The sequence below is a fragment of the Tachyglossus aculeatus genome, chromosome 9 (genome assembly GCF_015852505.1).
Source record: "Tachyglossus aculeatus isolate mTacAcu1 chromosome 9, mTacAcu1.pri, whole genome shotgun sequence".
Classification (NCBI taxonomy): Eukaryota; Metazoa; Chordata; class Mammalia; order Monotremata; family Tachyglossidae; genus Tachyglossus; species Tachyglossus aculeatus.
Genome location: NC_052074.1, coordinates 23,048,680 through 23,065,214, shown reverse-complemented (window position 1 = coordinate 23,065,214; position 16,535 = coordinate 23,048,680). Strand labels below are relative to the sequence as shown.

Below are 16,535 nucleotides of genomic sequence, written 5' to 3'. Positions count from 1 at the left end.
TACTGTGTGCCAAGCACTGTTCTAAGCTCTGGGGGGGATACAAGGTGATCAGGTTGTCCCACGTGGGGCTCACAGTCTTAATCCCCATTTTACGGATGAGGTAACTAAGGCACAGAGAAGTTAAGTGACCTGCCCAAAGCCACACAGCTGACAGGTGGCGGAGCTGGGATTAGAACCCATGACCTCTGACTCCCAAGCCTGGGCTCTTTTCCCTGAGCCATGCTGCTTCTCAGTAAGTGCTTAACAAATACCACTATTATTATTATTATTATTATTATTATTATTATTATCTCAAGTCTGTAACCCTTTGGAGGATGAGAAGGGTGTCCTCCGCCCACACTGACCTCAGAAGTTTTGTCAAATCTGATTTTTCTTTGGGCATCCCTTGGTCAACAGTGATGGAAAATTGCCCCTTCTTTCCCAGAGACCTCTGGGATGGGAACTGAGACAGGATCATCCTATTGACCCCAGGATCGAAACTCCCAGTGGATAAGGTGTCATCAGCAGTGCTCAGTCTCTGAGCCCAGCATGGCCTCAGACACTGTGGAGAGAGACACTGTTGGAGAGACACTGTGAGCAGGTTGTACATGACTTCTCTCGCCTCCCCCAGTTCTCTCATCCATCTCCCTGCTAATCATTAATTCAAACATATACACAATATCCCCCCCTCTCTCTCATTCAATCACTTATTTAATCACTCTCTTTCTCTCTTTAGTTAATTTTTCATCTATTTAATCATCTTCTGAACGCTTCCCAGCTCAGCAGTGGCCTCAGAGGGCTCCTCCTGAATCCCCACCGGCGGTCCCTTTTCCCCCTGGCATCTTCCTCACTTTGGGACGCTTTGCCTCTGGAAACCGGGAGGATACTGGAGAAAGGGTACGTGTGAGCACGCCCGTGCTGATGGAAGAGAAGTCTGGCCCAGAAACGAGCAGTCTGGCCAGAAATTAGCACCATCAGCAGGCAGCGTTTCTGAGTTACATAAGATGGAGGCAAACGGGAGTCCCAGAGCAGATGGAGCTCTCTCCCGCTCCCTCTTGGAGGCCCGTTCAGCGGGGCTGGCCTACGCAAAGCCGCACCCGTGTGTAATGGGGAATTGGGTCTACTTCTGAGAGGGGCCCTAAATCTTCCCCTTTTTATGGGACTCCTAAAAACTTCAGCTGATAGGCTGAAAGGTCTTTGAGTCAGTGGGAGACGGAGTCCAGGGATGAGTTGGCAGGCTTTCTTCCGTCACTGGTCTGCCCAGATGCCGCCCAAAGGCCCTGTCTGCTCTCTTCCACACCTGTCGGGGCGGCTGCTGGATCTTCTCTAGAAGACCACGGAGGGAGCCGGGCTATAGTGAGTGTCGCATCAGATTGGCAGTGAGCGTGGACGATTGAGGAGGTCAACGGGGGGGACTGTGCCATTAGGAAGAGCCCGCGGGAGGTGCGGGGCCGTGGGGGCTGTGGACTGGCTGCCTCTTTGGCAGAGATTTTTCCGCGGTGGAGCTGACAATGCCACTGGGACACTGTTGGTATAATGGGACAGACAAGGAGGTTGCTTTCAAGAGGTGAGCAGTATGTGAGTACAGCTGCCTCATATATGTGTGTGTGTGTGTGTTGGTGCGTGCTCCTCCCTCTATTCTCCCGCTGCCGCAGTTTTCCGCTGCCTGGAATCACACCACTTTGATAAATCAACTGAACAGCGCAGCAGCAGCAGCTGGACTGGCACGCTGGAGGCCGTGGGTGGCAGCCCGGGAGCTGGAAGGGGGAGTCCTTTATCCTGCTTGTTTCCAATCTAAATTAAATCTGGCAACTGAAAAGGGCAACAACCCAGCCACGCACCACTTCCACTTTCCAAATAAACCGGGAAAGGACAGTGTTTAAAAATATCCTGGGGAGGTGTGAGGAGTTCATTACTGCTGCAGACCTGGGTCAGGAGTGCCGGGCAGAGAAGGACAGTTCTCCGGCTTTCCGTCCGTCCTCCTCCCCGACTCCTGGTTGAGTCACCTGTGCCCTCATTCATGTCACGAGCTGGAGTGACCCAAGGGCTTCCCGAGTGAGTGTGTGTGTGTGTGTGTGTGTGTGTGTGTGTGTGTGTTTGCACGCGCGTGCAGTTTGAGGGACTCACAGGCCTGACTCTGTGCCATGGCAATCAGTGACTCAATACTGTTTACTGAGTGCTTACTCTGGGCCAAGCACTGTACTAGGCTTTTGAGAGAGTACAGTAGACATAGTAGATGTGATCCTTGCCCTCGAGAAACTTACAGTCTAGCAGGGAAGACAAACACTAAAGTAATTAGAGGTAGGGGGAAGCAACAGAGTTGAAAGATACGTACATATGCCCTAATCCAGGGGACTAGCCAAGTGCTTAGGGAACATATATCCTAGGGAATATATAGGTGACACAGAAGGCAGAGGATGTGGGGAAATGAGAGTTATCGGGGAAGGAGGAGATGTGATTTGCTTTGAAGGGCTTTGAAGATGGGGGGAGTGTTGGTCTTTTGGAAGTGTTTTTGGAAGAGAGAGTTTCAGGCAGGAAGGAGGATAATAATAATAATAATGATGATGGCATTTGTTAAGCGCTTACTATGTGCAAAGCACTGTTCTAGAGGATGTGAGCAAGAGGTCTACAGCGAGAGAAACGAGAATGAGGCCCGGTGAGTAGGTTGGCTTGCCGGGTATAACCAAGATGGAATTACTTCTGAGCACGTTTTCATTATGCCAGGCTTTAGGGAAGAGCTTGAATGGGGCATGGGAGTATCTTTTTGGGTGTACTGAGCCTCTCCCCCTCGTCCCCCTCTCCATCCCCCCATCTTACCTCCTTCCCTTCCCCACAGCACCTGTATATATGTATATAAGTTTGTACATATTTATTACTCTATTTATTTATTTATTTATTTTACTTGTACATATCTATTCTATTTATTTTATTTTGTTAGTATGTTTGGTTTTGTTCTCTGTCTCCTTTCAGACTGTGAGCCCACTGTTGGGTAGGGACTGTCTCTATATGTTGCCAACTTGTACTTCCCAAGCGCTTAGTACAGTGCTCTGCACACAGTAAGCGCTCAATAAATACGATTGATGATGTATGTATCTATTGGCCCTATCATGATCAATCTCCAAACTGTCCACTGGGTTGTATGCTGCTTGGGAGCAGGTATTACATCTACTTACTCTCTCAAGCACTTACCGTGGTGCTCTGCACACAGTCAGTGCTCGATACATACACATGACTGATTGATCGATTGATCTCCCTGGCTCGAGCCTCTCCCCACTCAAGCCATACTCCAAACTGCTGCCCAGATCATCTTTCTGAAATGTCATTCAGCACCCTAGTCAATCAATCAATGGTATTTATTGAGTGCTGTGCACACAGCACTGCAGTAAGACCTGGGAAAAATGCAATACAGTAGAAGAGGTAGATATGATCCCTTCTCCTCAGACCCTCCAGTGGTTGCCCATCTCCCTCTGCATCAAGAAAAAATGCTTTAATATTGGTTTCAAGGCTCTCCACCAACTGCCCTCGTTTTACAATCGACTTTCTTTACCTGATACCATCCCCGCTCCGCAAAAGCACACAATGCACTCTTCCTGCCTCTCAAGCCCTCTTCCTAATCATCAATCGTATTTATTGAGCACTTACTATGTGCAGAGCACTGTACTAAGCACTTGGGAAGTACAAATTGGCAACATATAGAGACTGTCCCTACCCAACAGTGGGCTCACAGTCTAAAAGGGGGAGACAGAGAACAAAACCAAACATACTATCAAAATAAAATAAATAGAATAGATATGTACAAGTATCTTACTTGTACAATTATCAAGATACAATTGTATCAAGATACAATTATCTTCCTAATGATACCCTTTTCTCATTTCACCTTCCTCTGACTCTTTATTCACCCTGTCCCCCTGGCATGGAACTCCCTTCTCCCCATCTCAACACCCCCCGCAAACTTCAAAGCCCTAACTCCTCCGACAAGCCTTCCTCAACTAATTTACCAATATCCTGAGTCACAGTAACCCAACAAACACTTTTAGAGCATATGAATTTATGTCTACCCATCCCCGGTACTTGTGTATATAATGATGGCATTTATTAAGCGCTTACTATGTGCAAAGCACTGTTCTAAGCACTGGGGAAAAGAAAGGGTGCTCAACCGGGATATATGTATATTTGATTGGACACTCTATTTATTCTGATTCCACTGTTTCTATATATTTTTCTGTCTGTCTCCCCCATTACAGCATAATAATAATAATAATAACAACAATGGCATTTATTAAGCGCTTACTATGTGCAAAGCACTGTTCTAAGCGCGGGAGTTTCAGCGCTTAGAACTGTGCTCAGTGCTTAGAACAGTGCTTTGCACATAGTAAGCACTTAATAAATGCCATTATTATTATTACAAGGTGATCACGGGTTGTCCCATGGGGGGCTCACATTCTTAACCCCCATTTTACAGATGAGGTAACTGAGGCCCAGGCAAGTTAAATCATCATCATCATCATCATCATCAATCGTATTTATTGAGCACTTACTATGTGCAGAGCACTGTACTAAGCGCTTGGGAAGTACAAATTGGCAACATATAGAGACAGTCCCTACCCAACAGTGGGCTCACAGTCTAAAAGGGGGAGACAGAGAACAAAACCAAACATACTAACAAAATAAAATAAATAGAATAGATATGTACAAATAAAATAGAGTAAAAAAAAAATATGTACAAACATATGTACATATAAATGACTTGCCCAAAGTCACACAGCTGACAATTGGTGGAGCTAGGATTTGAATCCATGACCTCTGACTCCAAAGCCCATGCCCTTTCCACTAAGCCACGCTGCTTCTCTAGTGTAAACTTATTTCGGGTCAGGAATGTGTCTTGTGCAGCATGGCTCAGTAGAAAGTGCCCGGGCTTTGGAGTCAGAGGTCATGGGTTCAAATCCCGGCTCCACCACTTGTCAGCTGTGTGACTTTGGGCAAGTCGCTTCACTTCTCTGGGCCTCAGTTACCTCATCTGTAAAATGGGGATTAATTAAGACTGTGAGCCCCCCATTGGGACAAGCTGATCACCTTGTAACCTCCCCAGTGCTTCGAACAGTGCTTTGCACATAGTAAGCACTTAATAAATGCCATCATCATCATTATTATTATTATTATTATTATTATTATTGTGCCTCTGTTGTACTTTTCCAAGCACCTAGTTTAGAGTCCGGTGACTCTGACTCCTTTGATTCCTTGGTTCTATATGTTCGGATGGTGGCTGGCAGCCAGCAGGCTCATTAGCTGTGCACGGGACCTTATGCGGGGTGCCTGTCCTCTGTGCCCACCATCCGGGGTGCCGTCCACTACGTCCACGATGCGGGGTGCCCGTGTCTGCATGCAGTAGTTCATGAGGTGGTTGAAGGCAGAGAGGGGCCCTGGGTTTAAATGTGCATTACAGCTGCACTGATGTGATCAGATATGTAAAGATAAATAGGAAGTGGGGCCATTCCTCTATTGAATGGAGGCAGTATCATCTCAGAAAATGGATTGGTCCATGGACGTGCATATGCTCGAGAGCTGAAGCTAGACATGCCATTCCCCTGCTCCTTGTGTTCTAGTGAGTATGACAGCCTCTAATGTCAGCTAGATGCCTTTTTTTTCCCCCAACATGACTCAGACCCTCGGGTTTTGATCAACACCGGACTCCACCCCTCAGGAGAAACTCAGCGGACTTAGATTTCAAAGACGAGCCTAAAAGATGATTAAAGGTTGGAAGACCGCACTTAGGAGGAAAGATGAAGGGAACTGGAACTGTGATGTCTAGACAAGAAAGAGCTGACTGATGGCTTAATAATGTCTTCAGTCAGACGCCAAAGCTGTTTTCACTTCAAAAAAAAAGACTCGGAACTTTCGATATCTGGGTCCAAGCGTGGCCGAGGTTGGGAGGGAGGAGGTACTATGAATACTGGATAGTGATGGTCCTAGAGACTAGAGTGGGAGACTCAAAACAGTGGTTTGTTGGTGGCTATGACAGGCCAACCCGTCTCCCTTTAGCTTTTTCTAGGCTGTTTGCTCTCCCATTCTGACTGTCGATATTTCTAAGCACCTACTCTTCACTCTAAGCCTCCTCTATTACATAGCCATGAGCATTTGCAGCTCTTCTCCCATTTCGCTGCAGACCGAACTTGAATAAATGGGTCAAGAGAGTCAAGTTAGATAAAGGCAGAAAGTCGCGACGGTGCGGCTTTCAAAAGCCTGTACAGGGAGGCGGGCGAGGTTGGGAGTAAGGGTGGAATCCCCTCAGGAGGACATTACAATAGGATAGGTGCTCATCTGTTTGGAATATATGTGTTCTTCATTCCTGGGACTCGAGGTGAAACCTCAGTATGGTGAGAACTTTTAGAATTCCCAAACAGACGGTAATAACGAATGCTATACCTTGGAGGTCATGGATTAGGGTTTCTCGGTCCCTTCATTTCCTCTCAAAAGCGGTTCTCATTATAGGCCATTCTCACAACCCTGAAGATTCCCCTGTATCCTGGAAACCGGGAGGTGGGGCCACGTGAGTCGGAGAACAGATGAGTTAGTTGCCCTGGTACAGTTAGGGGAACCCAGAGAAGCAGCAAGTCCTGGTTGAAGGAGCTCAGGCCTGGGTTTGTCTGCTGTGTGACCTTGGGAAAGCCACTTAACTTCTCTGTGCCTCAGTTACCTCATCCATAAAATGGGATTAAGACTGGGAGCCCCAGGTGGGACATGCACTGTGCCCATCCTGCTTAGCTTGTAATAATAATAATAATAATGGCATTTATTAAGCACTTACTATGTGCAAAGCACTGTTCTAAGCGTTGGGGAGGTTACAAGGTGATCAGGTTGTCCCACGGGGGGCTCACAGTCTTAATCCCCATTTTACAGATGAGGTAACTGAGGCACAGAGAAGTTGAAATGAGTTGCCCAAAGTCACACAGCTGACAAGTGGAGGAGCCGGGATTTGAACCCATGACCTCTGACTCCAAAGCCCGTGCTCTTTCCACTGAGCCACGCTGCTTCTCTACCCCAACGCCTGGCACATACAAAGTGCTTAACAAATGCCATTAAATAAATTTAAAAGAAAACATCAAGACCATCTTCCCACCACCCTCCCACCCCCACTTTTACCTCAGCCTCAGCTATTGCTTTGGGCAGTGCCAGGAAATGGAGCAGACCCCAGAGTTAAGGGGCACATGCTTCTCATGAGCCAAAAACGTAAAGGGAGTGATCTGAGTTTTGGAAGCCGCCAAAATTCCTCTACCCCAGGCTCAGCGAGACGTGCCGGGATGGGAGGGATCAGGCTTCCCCGTAAGGGGAACTGCCGATAGGGAAATGACTGAGCTCTCTCTCTGTTGTCATTGGACCTATTCTCCTTTCAGTGTTGGCAACTCTGGGATCCTGGATGGAAGGTAGGGAGTCCCAGGTTCTTTTCCCGTGATCCTGAGGAATCTGATCCAAACAGTGCCCCATCTCTTATTCCCACTCTGTCTGAGCAAGGGGAATCAACTGTATTTATTCAGTCGTATTTATTGAGTTTGCTGTATTAAGCACTTGGGAGAGTAGGATATAATAATATAGCAGACACATTCCCTACCCACAGTGAGCTTGCAGTTTGGGGGGCGGGGAGGCAGATATTAATATAAATAAATAAATTACAGATATGTACATAAGTGCCGTGGGGCTGGGAGGGGGGCTGAATAAAGGGAACAAGGCAGGGCAACGCAGAAGAGAGTGGGAGAAAAAGAAATGAAGGCGAAGGCCTCTTGGCGAATATGTGCCTTCAATAAAGCCCTGAAGGTGGGGAGAGTAATTGTCTGTTGGATATGAAGAGGGAGGGAATTCCAAGCCAGATGCAGGACACAGGCGAGACGTCAGTGGTGAGATAGATGAGATCGAGGTGTAGCGAGAAGGTTAGCGTTAGAGGAGCGAAATGTACAGACTGGGTTGTAGTAGGAGAGTAGCGAGGTGAGGTGGGGTGGGGGGAAGTTGACTGAGTGCCATAAAACCAATGGTAAGGAGTTTCTGTTTAAAGCAGAATTGGGTAGGAAACCCCTGGAGGGTCTTGAGGAGTGAGGAAACACGGACTGTACATTTTATAGAAAAATGATCAGGGCAGCCAAGTGAAGTATGGACTGGAGTGGGGAGAGACAGAAGGCAGGAAGGTCAGCAAGGAGGCTGACGCAGTAATAAAAGTGGGATAGGATAAGCGCTTGGATTAAGGTAGCAGCAGTTTGGATGGAGAGGAAAGGATGGATTTTAGCAATGTTGTGAAGGTTGAACTGACAGAATTTAGTGATTGAATATGTGGGTTGAATGAGAGAGAGGAGTCAAAGATAACACCAAGGTTACAGACTTGTGAGACAGGAAGGATGATGGTGCCATCTACAGTGACGGGAAAGTGAGCGGGAGGACGGAGTTTGGGTCGGAAGACAAAGAATTCAATTTCAGCCATATTAAGTCTGAAGTGACAGGACGGCATCCAAGTAGAGATGTTTTGAAGGCAGGAGGAAATGCGAGACTGCGGAGAGGGAGAGAGATCAGAGCGGGAGGGAGAGAGATCAGGGATTAGTCCCCATTGGCCTGGGCTCTGCTCAGGAAGAAGAGGGAGCGGAAGAGGGCTGCTCAACCCCACCCACTCAGGGGAAATGGGTCTGGATGCTTTTCGGAAAGAGGCCTGGGGTTTTCCCCAGGACAAGATACAGAGATTGGTGTGTACATCGTGGGAAATTCAATTAGCTATTCCAAACTAAACAAGGAAAACCGACGAGAACCGGTAAAGTCTTTTGGGGCTTTACTAAGTCACTTTCTGACTCTGATACTCACTCTGGAAGGGGGCAGGCAGTGAGGCTCAGCTGTGCCCCAAAGCGCTCTTGGAAATGGATCAAACAGAACTGGATCCTATAGAGAGACACCCAAGGCCTAGCTCCTCACATCCCTCCCCTTGACGCGGCCTCGAGTGTGGGAACCAAGGCCCCTCTCCTCCGAACATGCGAGGTGGGGCCGCTCTCTGATCTCCCGGATTTTAAAGCGGAAAATCCATGAATCAAAAGCGTCCGGGTGAGCGGGTCACACTGAACTCTTCTGTGCCAAGTTTCTTTCCATCTGTTAGGTTCCAAGCCAGCAGCTCTCACATCTCACACCACAGGCCCAGCAGTCCCCTTCCCAGCTTAAGACCTGGGAAGGGGACGGGCTGTGAGAACCAAGCTGAAACGAAGGGACAGATGGTATGGAGGGGGTAGGGGCCTTCTCTGGATCGTGCCCCCTTCTCCTCCCCTCGACCTGGAAGGCAGGGAGGCTCGGTTCTTGACGTGGTCCGTAGGGTACGGCTATTGAATCTTCCCTTGCACAGAAAGATTCCCTCGGCCTCCTATAAGTAAGTGTGTGACTCCTCTCCCCTTCTGGACCCGGATATGTTTCAGGAAGAACCACTGATTCCAGGGGCCCAAAGAACCCGACAGCCCCCGGGTTCAGAGTTGAATGAAAGTTGTTAGCCTCCCCAGGGGAGAAAATGATTTTTTGACGGTACTCGTTAGGCTCTTACTATGTACCAAGCACTATAGTAAGTGCCGGAGAAGACACAAAATACTCAGGTCCCACCTGGGGCTCACAGTCGAAGTAGGAGGGAGACCCCGTTTTACAGACGAAGAAACTGAAGCACAGAGAATCCCCCCTGGGGCTCACAGTCGAAGCAGGAGGGAGACCCCGTCTTGCAGATGAAGAAACTGAAGCACAGAGAACTTAAGTGACTTTCTCAAGGTCCTACGGCAGAAAATGGCAGACCCAGAATTAGAACTGAGGTGTCCGACTCCCAAGCCTATGCCCTTTCCAGCAGACCGTGCTGCTTCTTAATTCTTTTAGAAAAGGACTAGGGGCTGGGAAGGCTCATAAGCAGGAAATCTGTCCCCTGGGCTTACCCATCGGGAGCCTAGGCCCAGGTGCCACCTGAAAGTACCGGCGGTGGAGAGTCTCCTTCCTCCCCTCCTCCCTTCCCCGGGGCACCTTTTCAACTCCAGACCAGATCCAGATCCTGATCTGAAGACGAGAGCCTGAGTGCTGTCTTCTCAAGGGCTCTGATAGTTACCTGCCCAGCACCTATCCCGGAAGACAGGGAAGCTCAGCCGGCTTGTTTGTCTAGACAGGGATATATGCTTGGGTGTGCCCGAGTAGTGGCCTCTGCACGATAAGATTCTCGAGGGCCCGTCTGCAGTGGGGGCTCAGGAGGCAGTGATGATGATGATGACGTTGGCCAATCTCCTCCCTGCTCCTCAGAATAGCCAGAAGCCATGTGGAGACGCTTAGGCCTCCGAGGTCAGGCGATTGAAAACTGGAGCTGCCATATTCTTGGAGACAAGGGCAAGGGCAGCCTAGTTCTTTAAAAAGTAGGGGGCCGCCCGTCTTCCGGGAGGGGTGTCCCTCCCGTTCTTTGACCAGAAAAGCTTTCCCCAGCCTCCTGCCCCTGCAGCCGCAGGCCTTCAGGAAGCTCTAGGGGATAGTCGTACACCCCCCCACCCCCCCGGGCAAGGCCAAAATGTGATTTTCCTAAATATTTCTGATGCTGTTATTTCCGAACCTTAGTCTCGGTCATGCAAAGCCCAGCACATTCTTGGCTTGGGACGCTGTGTCCATGCCAAGCCTCGGGACTTAGAACAGAGATAGGGGCTACTTCAACAGCAGAAACAGGGGGCAGGGCTTAGGTGGAGGGGGAGGCAATGGAAAAAAAAAAGCGAAATAATTTTTTGAACATCTGAGTGACAGCTTCCTTTCTGGGCCCAGCCCAGGACCAGCCAGATCCATCTCCCAACCAGCAGGACACACCCTCCCCTCGGATTCCCGCCTCAAGAAATTAAATGTGACGGGAGGGGAATTGCGGGTGGGTGAGTAGGAGGACATCGGGGCTCTGGGACAGGCTTGCTTCAGGCTTGGCCGGGACCCGTCGAGCGAGAAGAGTGCAGGAAGACAGATGGCATTCACCTTGCTCAAGTCTAAACCCGGTCCATCACTGACGCAGCTACTGGGGTGGGCCTGCGTGGGGCCAGACTCCGATGGGACGGATCCGGGGCAGCAGCTCTGAGGGGCAGTCTGGCCCCAAGGCCTTCTAAGGCTGAAGCCTCAAAGCGGACCCTGAGCCAGTCGTTAGGGGAGGGGTATCGGAGAGACCTCCGTCTCCCTGCGGTCCTTTTTGAAACCACCAGCCGCTGACGCCTTATCAGGGTTCTAGCCCTACGCTCTCTGGCTTCGCAGTGGGAGAGGCAGCAAAAATCCCTTGCCCTTGTGTATGCATTCGGTCCAGCTCCTGTCAGCCCAAGCTTAACACATCTTCCTGATGTTAACTGGGCTCCAAACTCCTTAGTCTTAGTAAGCACTCAATAAATACCACTGATTGACTGGTTGCTACAGCAGCCCCAGGCCCTGCCCGGGGCAGGTAAGGATAAGTGCAGAGCCTGTAGCCAGAAGAGGCCCATTCTCCCTCAGCTCACACCACGTCCAATGTCCACCACGTCTCTGAGCACAGACTCTGAACCGTGGCTCCCCAGGGCGCCTCTCTGACGCTGTTCTCTCCCACGGCCACATACATACTGCCCCTTAGGGTAAATCCCTAGGGGCCCGTCAGGTAACACACAACCCAGCCACCCCATCTGTCTCAGTTCTAGACGGTCCTTATTTCTGGGGCCAATGGCCGCAGCACAACTCTCATGGGGGCAAGAGGAGGAGGAGGAGGAGGAAGGAGGCGGTCCCTAGTTAACCGCCCCCCCAGCATCCCGAGCCTGGATGTCTTGAGGAGAGGAAATCTGGAGAGCCAGTCCTGATAGTATCGCAGTCCTAAACCTTGCTTCCCTCTAGGGGGGTCACCCCGCTCAAAGCCAGAGCGCTCCCCCATCCTCTATCACGAATACTGTTTCAATAAGGGATCTCTTGGGAGAGAGAATAAACAAACTCAACCAAACTCTGAGGAACAGTGAGCTCCGTGTGACCCGGGGGAGGGAGGGCGAGAGGGGAGGGGCTCAAAGGAGAGAGAACGAGGGTCCCGGTTCAGCCCAGGGTACACTGTGAGGCAGGAGCTGCAGAAAGCTGGGGAGACAGGGACAGTCCCAGGGTTGGGTGGCGGTGAGAGGAAGGGAGGGGAGCAGAGCACATCCTGTAGTCAGGAAAGGGAGAATGCTCACAGCTGTGAAGATGAAGGCTGCAATCAGATGGGTTCATTTGGGGGAATGATGGAGGTCCAAATACCTAGAGAAATCTCAGTGAAGGACAAAGCTGGGGAAAGGAAACAGCCAGCAGCAGAGCTGGCCCAAGCTGGAGAGTGGTGGGCAGCTGTTAAAGAAAGGGGCTAAAAGCACCAGAGGGGCTGGCTGCCCAAATGGCAGCCAGTGCAGGGAATTCACCGAACAGTTCTCGGCAAACCCAGGACAAAGAGAGGAGGGCGAGGGGAATCCGCCGGCACCAGGCCTCTTCGCTTTTTTCAGCCACTGCCCCTTGATCCATTCCTCCTTCCCGTTAGGTTAATGCTCAATCTCTGTGCTTATGTTGGGAGCCCCGGACAGAAACCACACTCATTTTTTTTTCTTTCTGCTTAGCACCTTAGCCATTCTAACAGCAACATTACTCTACCAATTATCACCCACTGCAAGGACTGAAGAGGACTTTCAGTAACCACACCGACTTCCTTAGTAGCCTCAGAAGCAGCGGTCAGGAGGTCCGCTCTACTATGGCTATAAATGCGGTCGGGCCCGAGGGAAGAGATGTCCGAGACGTGATTAGGGGCAGGGCTTCCCTTGGACCGCTAGGTCCATAATTACTACTCAGAGCTCCCTGGAACCCCCGTGACAGTGGAACTCTGGGTGACTGTGCCAGTCACCCCAATCTGATACCAACCAATCAGTCATTCAGTCGGTGGTATTTATTGTGTGGGGAGCACTGTACTAAGCACTTTAGCGCTGCAGTCCAGAGGGGAAGGTGCTTTGTTGCCGAATTGTACCTTCCAAGCGCTTAGTACAGTGCTCCGCATCCGGTAAGTGCTCAGTTAATACGACTGAATGAATACGCTGGAGGTTGGGACGGGCGGAACGCTTGTCAACTGAGCACCTGGCTGCCCCGGCCCTACCCTCAAGCAAGTCATTTAATAATTTGCAATGACTGAACAATACAGTTTCCATGACACGTAACCGCCAGTTTGATCGCTGGGTTTGTGATAGGTTACAATGCATTAGGCTACTGAGGAAAGGCAGGAAATCCCTTTTCCCGGAATTCTGTCTCGGATGGCTTAGTTGTGGTTGATCTGGAAACCCACGGAGTCTCTTGGAGGCTTTTGGAAGACTTTTCCACCTAGCGGGGCAGCCCAAAGGCTCCACAAAAGCTGGAACTAATGACCTCTGACCGGCCAAATTTGGGCCCACGTTCAAGGCTCGATCGCATCCATCGTGAAAAGGGGCCGGGATTGGGTGTCCCTGACCATCCTGCTCAGGTAATAATTTTGACCCCTAGTATTTTAGATGGCGGGCCAAACGGGTTTTTTTTTAAATCAAATTTGTTAGCTGCCATTGAGTTTTACATCGTCCCAGACCCAGATCCTGCTGGGAATACTGGTATCAGGGGCTGCTGCTGCAACCTCCTACAGACTGCACTGAAATCTAGCTAAGCGCTCGACGGCTTGGCACGAATCAGTTTCCAGTCCGGATGAGAAGGGCAGGTGGCCGGGGGTAAGGAGTCCGGGGCAGGAGCAGGGCTCGGGGGACCTAAGACAGGAAAGCAGAGACCGTACGAGGGACTGAGAGGTGTCAGCGGAGCGGGAATACTGCCCAGATGCTGTGTGTCCTACTGCTCGGAGCCTTATAAATAAATAATCTGCAGAACCACACACTGTCTGCCTCCTTCCCACCGCTTTAGTCTTTTGCTTCCATGAGAACCAAATTCACTGTAGCAAATGATGGGGGTTCTGGTGAGGAAAGGATATATTCCTCATATTTCCCTAACTCCTCTCTCTGGGAAGACCTCAGTGGCTCACTCTTTCCCTCGGGGCGGAAACCAAGGCACCGGGGCTTGCCCGAGGCCTCAGTGCAGGTGAGAAGCAGAGCTGGGAGCGGACCTCAGGAAAGAGGGTCCTAGCCCTTCTCTTTATTCACCACGGCACGCTGCATCTCCATTTAATCCCCAGAAAAAAAACACCCCAACCCACCGAGAGCAGGATCCAAGAGGAAGTAAGCTCTGGGAGAGCTGACTAGGAACTGGGGAAAAGGGAAGGGGATGAGGACGGTGGTGGGGAGATCCAGTTTCTGGGGGTGAGGGGAGCATGGGGAGCTTGTATGCAAAGGATGGAGTTTCCCCACCTCAATCCGAAGGCTGGGCCCTCAGCCTCTATCCTTCCAGTGGTTATGGCTGGTGGCCAGGGAGAGCTTCCCAGACCTGATGCAGGGCCCTCCCCCTCTCCTTTCTCCCCTCCCAACCTAAAGAAACCCCCTTCTTTCCTCTTACAGCCCCTGGCACTGCATTGCAGACCCAGCTCAAGAACCGCTGGGCGCTGCTGCTGCTGCTGCTGCTGCAGATTGTTTTCCCAGAGCTGCCCCCAGGGGAGGCGTCTGTCTTCTTGGGGGGTCTGCCAGTCGCTGGAGAGGGGGGTTGTGCTCTCCCGAAACAGCGGGAGAGGAGGTTCACGGAGCAGGGTCAGGTGAAGAATTGCCGCTGCGCTTCCCTGCCCTGAGAAAAGAGGCGGTCTCTGGCCAGAGACCCTAAGAACCACTCTGTAACCACTGTCCTTAAAAACGTGTGTGTGTATACACACACACACTCTCTCTCTCTGTCTGATTTACAGAACAGGACTCAGACTCAGAAGCATTCTCGGTTGGGCAGTCCCAGGGACACCAATACACAGTCAGTCACTCCCTATCTCGGGTGCAAGGAGGGGCATGAACAGAGTGACAGAGAGACATCCCTTCTACACACTGTGACAGAGACAATGATCCAAAGTCTCCCTCGGTAGACAACACCACACTTGAACTCACACCTCTTCAGAGCCATACAGGGCACAGTGATTCTGCCTTCCTCTCTCACTCTGTCCATTCCCTTTCAGTCTCTCTCTCTCTCTCTCACACACACACACAATCAATCAATCGTATTTATTGAGCGCTTACTGTGTGCAGAGCACTGTACTAAGCGCTTGGGAAGTACAAGTTGGCAACATATAGAGACAGTCCCTACCCAGCAGTGGGCTCACAGTCTAGAAGGGGGAGACAGAGAACAAAACCAAACATATTAATAAAATAAAATAAATAGAATAGCTATGTACAAGTAAAATAGAGTAATAAATATGTACAAACATATACATATATACAGGTGCTGTGGGGAAGGCGCACACACACACACACACACACACACACACACACACACACACGCGCGCGCGCGCGCTCCCCTGTTAATTGGGAACCTCATCACTGCCTCGAACAGGGCTGAGCTGAGACAGACCTTGAGTCCCGGAATAAGAGCTCCGCTTTCCCCGGAGCTGAAGGAAGTTGTTTTCTCCCGCCTCGGTATCCCAGCCCAGAAGGGGCCCTCCAAACTCCACGAAACGGGAAATGAGGAGCGAAGGGAGGTGGGAGCACAGGGAATGGAAGGGAGAGAGGGCCCTGCATTCCCCGTGCTCCCGGGATAGGCGGGAGGGAAGGCTGGCTCTCTCCTGTCCCTCCCTGCCATATCCCGGACAGTAGGAAGCAGCGTGGCGCGGTGTTGGGTAGGGACCGTCTCTCTATGTTGCCAACTTGGACTTCCGAAGCGCTTAGTACAGTGCTCTGCACACAGTAAGCGCTCAATAAATACGACTGAATGAATGAATGGCTAGATCTCCGGCCTGAGAGTCAGAAGGTCCCGGGTTCTAATCCCGGTTCCGCCACTTGTCTGCTGGGGGACAGGTCCCCTCACTTCTCTGGGCCTCAGTTACCTCATCTGTAAAACGGGGATGAAGCCTGCGAGCCCCAGGTGGAGCCGGGATTGGGTCCAACCCGATTTGCTTGCATCCACCCGGGCGTTTAGTCCACTGCCTGGCCCAGAGGCAGCGTCTAACGGAGACCACGATGATGATGATTATGATATGAGTTGGAGGTTTTCATTCATGCATTCATTCAGTAGTATTTATTGAGCGCTTTACGGCGTGCTGAGCACTGTACTAAGCGCTTGGAAAGTACAATTCGGCAGCAGCTAGAGACTGCCCCTACCCAACAACGGGCTCACGGTTCCCTCCCTGCCTCTAGACCCCATCTCTTCAGTCATTCATTCACTCCATTCATTCATTCATTCATTCAATCCATTGTATTTACTGAGCTCTTACCGTGTGCAGAGCACTGTACTAAGCGCTTGGAAAGTCCAATTCGGCAGCTGCTAGAGACGGTCCCTACCCACCTGGGGGCTGACGGTTCCCTCCCTGCCCGCAGGCCCCGTCTGTTCACTCGTGCTTCCGTTTCGTGGCCTTTCCTGAGCGCCCACCGTGTGCGGAGCACTGTACTAAGCGCTCGGAAAGTCCAATTCGGCGGCAGCTAGAGACGGTCCCTCCCCAC

At 50.8% G+C, this 16,535-nt stretch overlaps 1 protein-coding gene and 1 long non-coding RNA gene across 2 annotated transcripts in view; one reads left to right on the top strand and one right to left on the bottom strand.

Moving 5' to 3' along the window:
* The window catches only part of KCNK3 (potassium two pore domain channel subfamily K member 3), a 41,943-nt gene that overhangs the window by 23,084 nt on the left and 2,324 nt on the right, over window positions 1-16,535 (bottom strand). The window lies entirely within an intron of this gene.
* LOC119932021 lies at window positions 789-14,782 on the top strand. The gene is made up of 2 exons (XR_005452278.1): window positions 789-876; window positions 14,466-14,782. It is a non-coding gene; the product is annotated as an uncharacterized LOC119932021 (long non-coding RNA).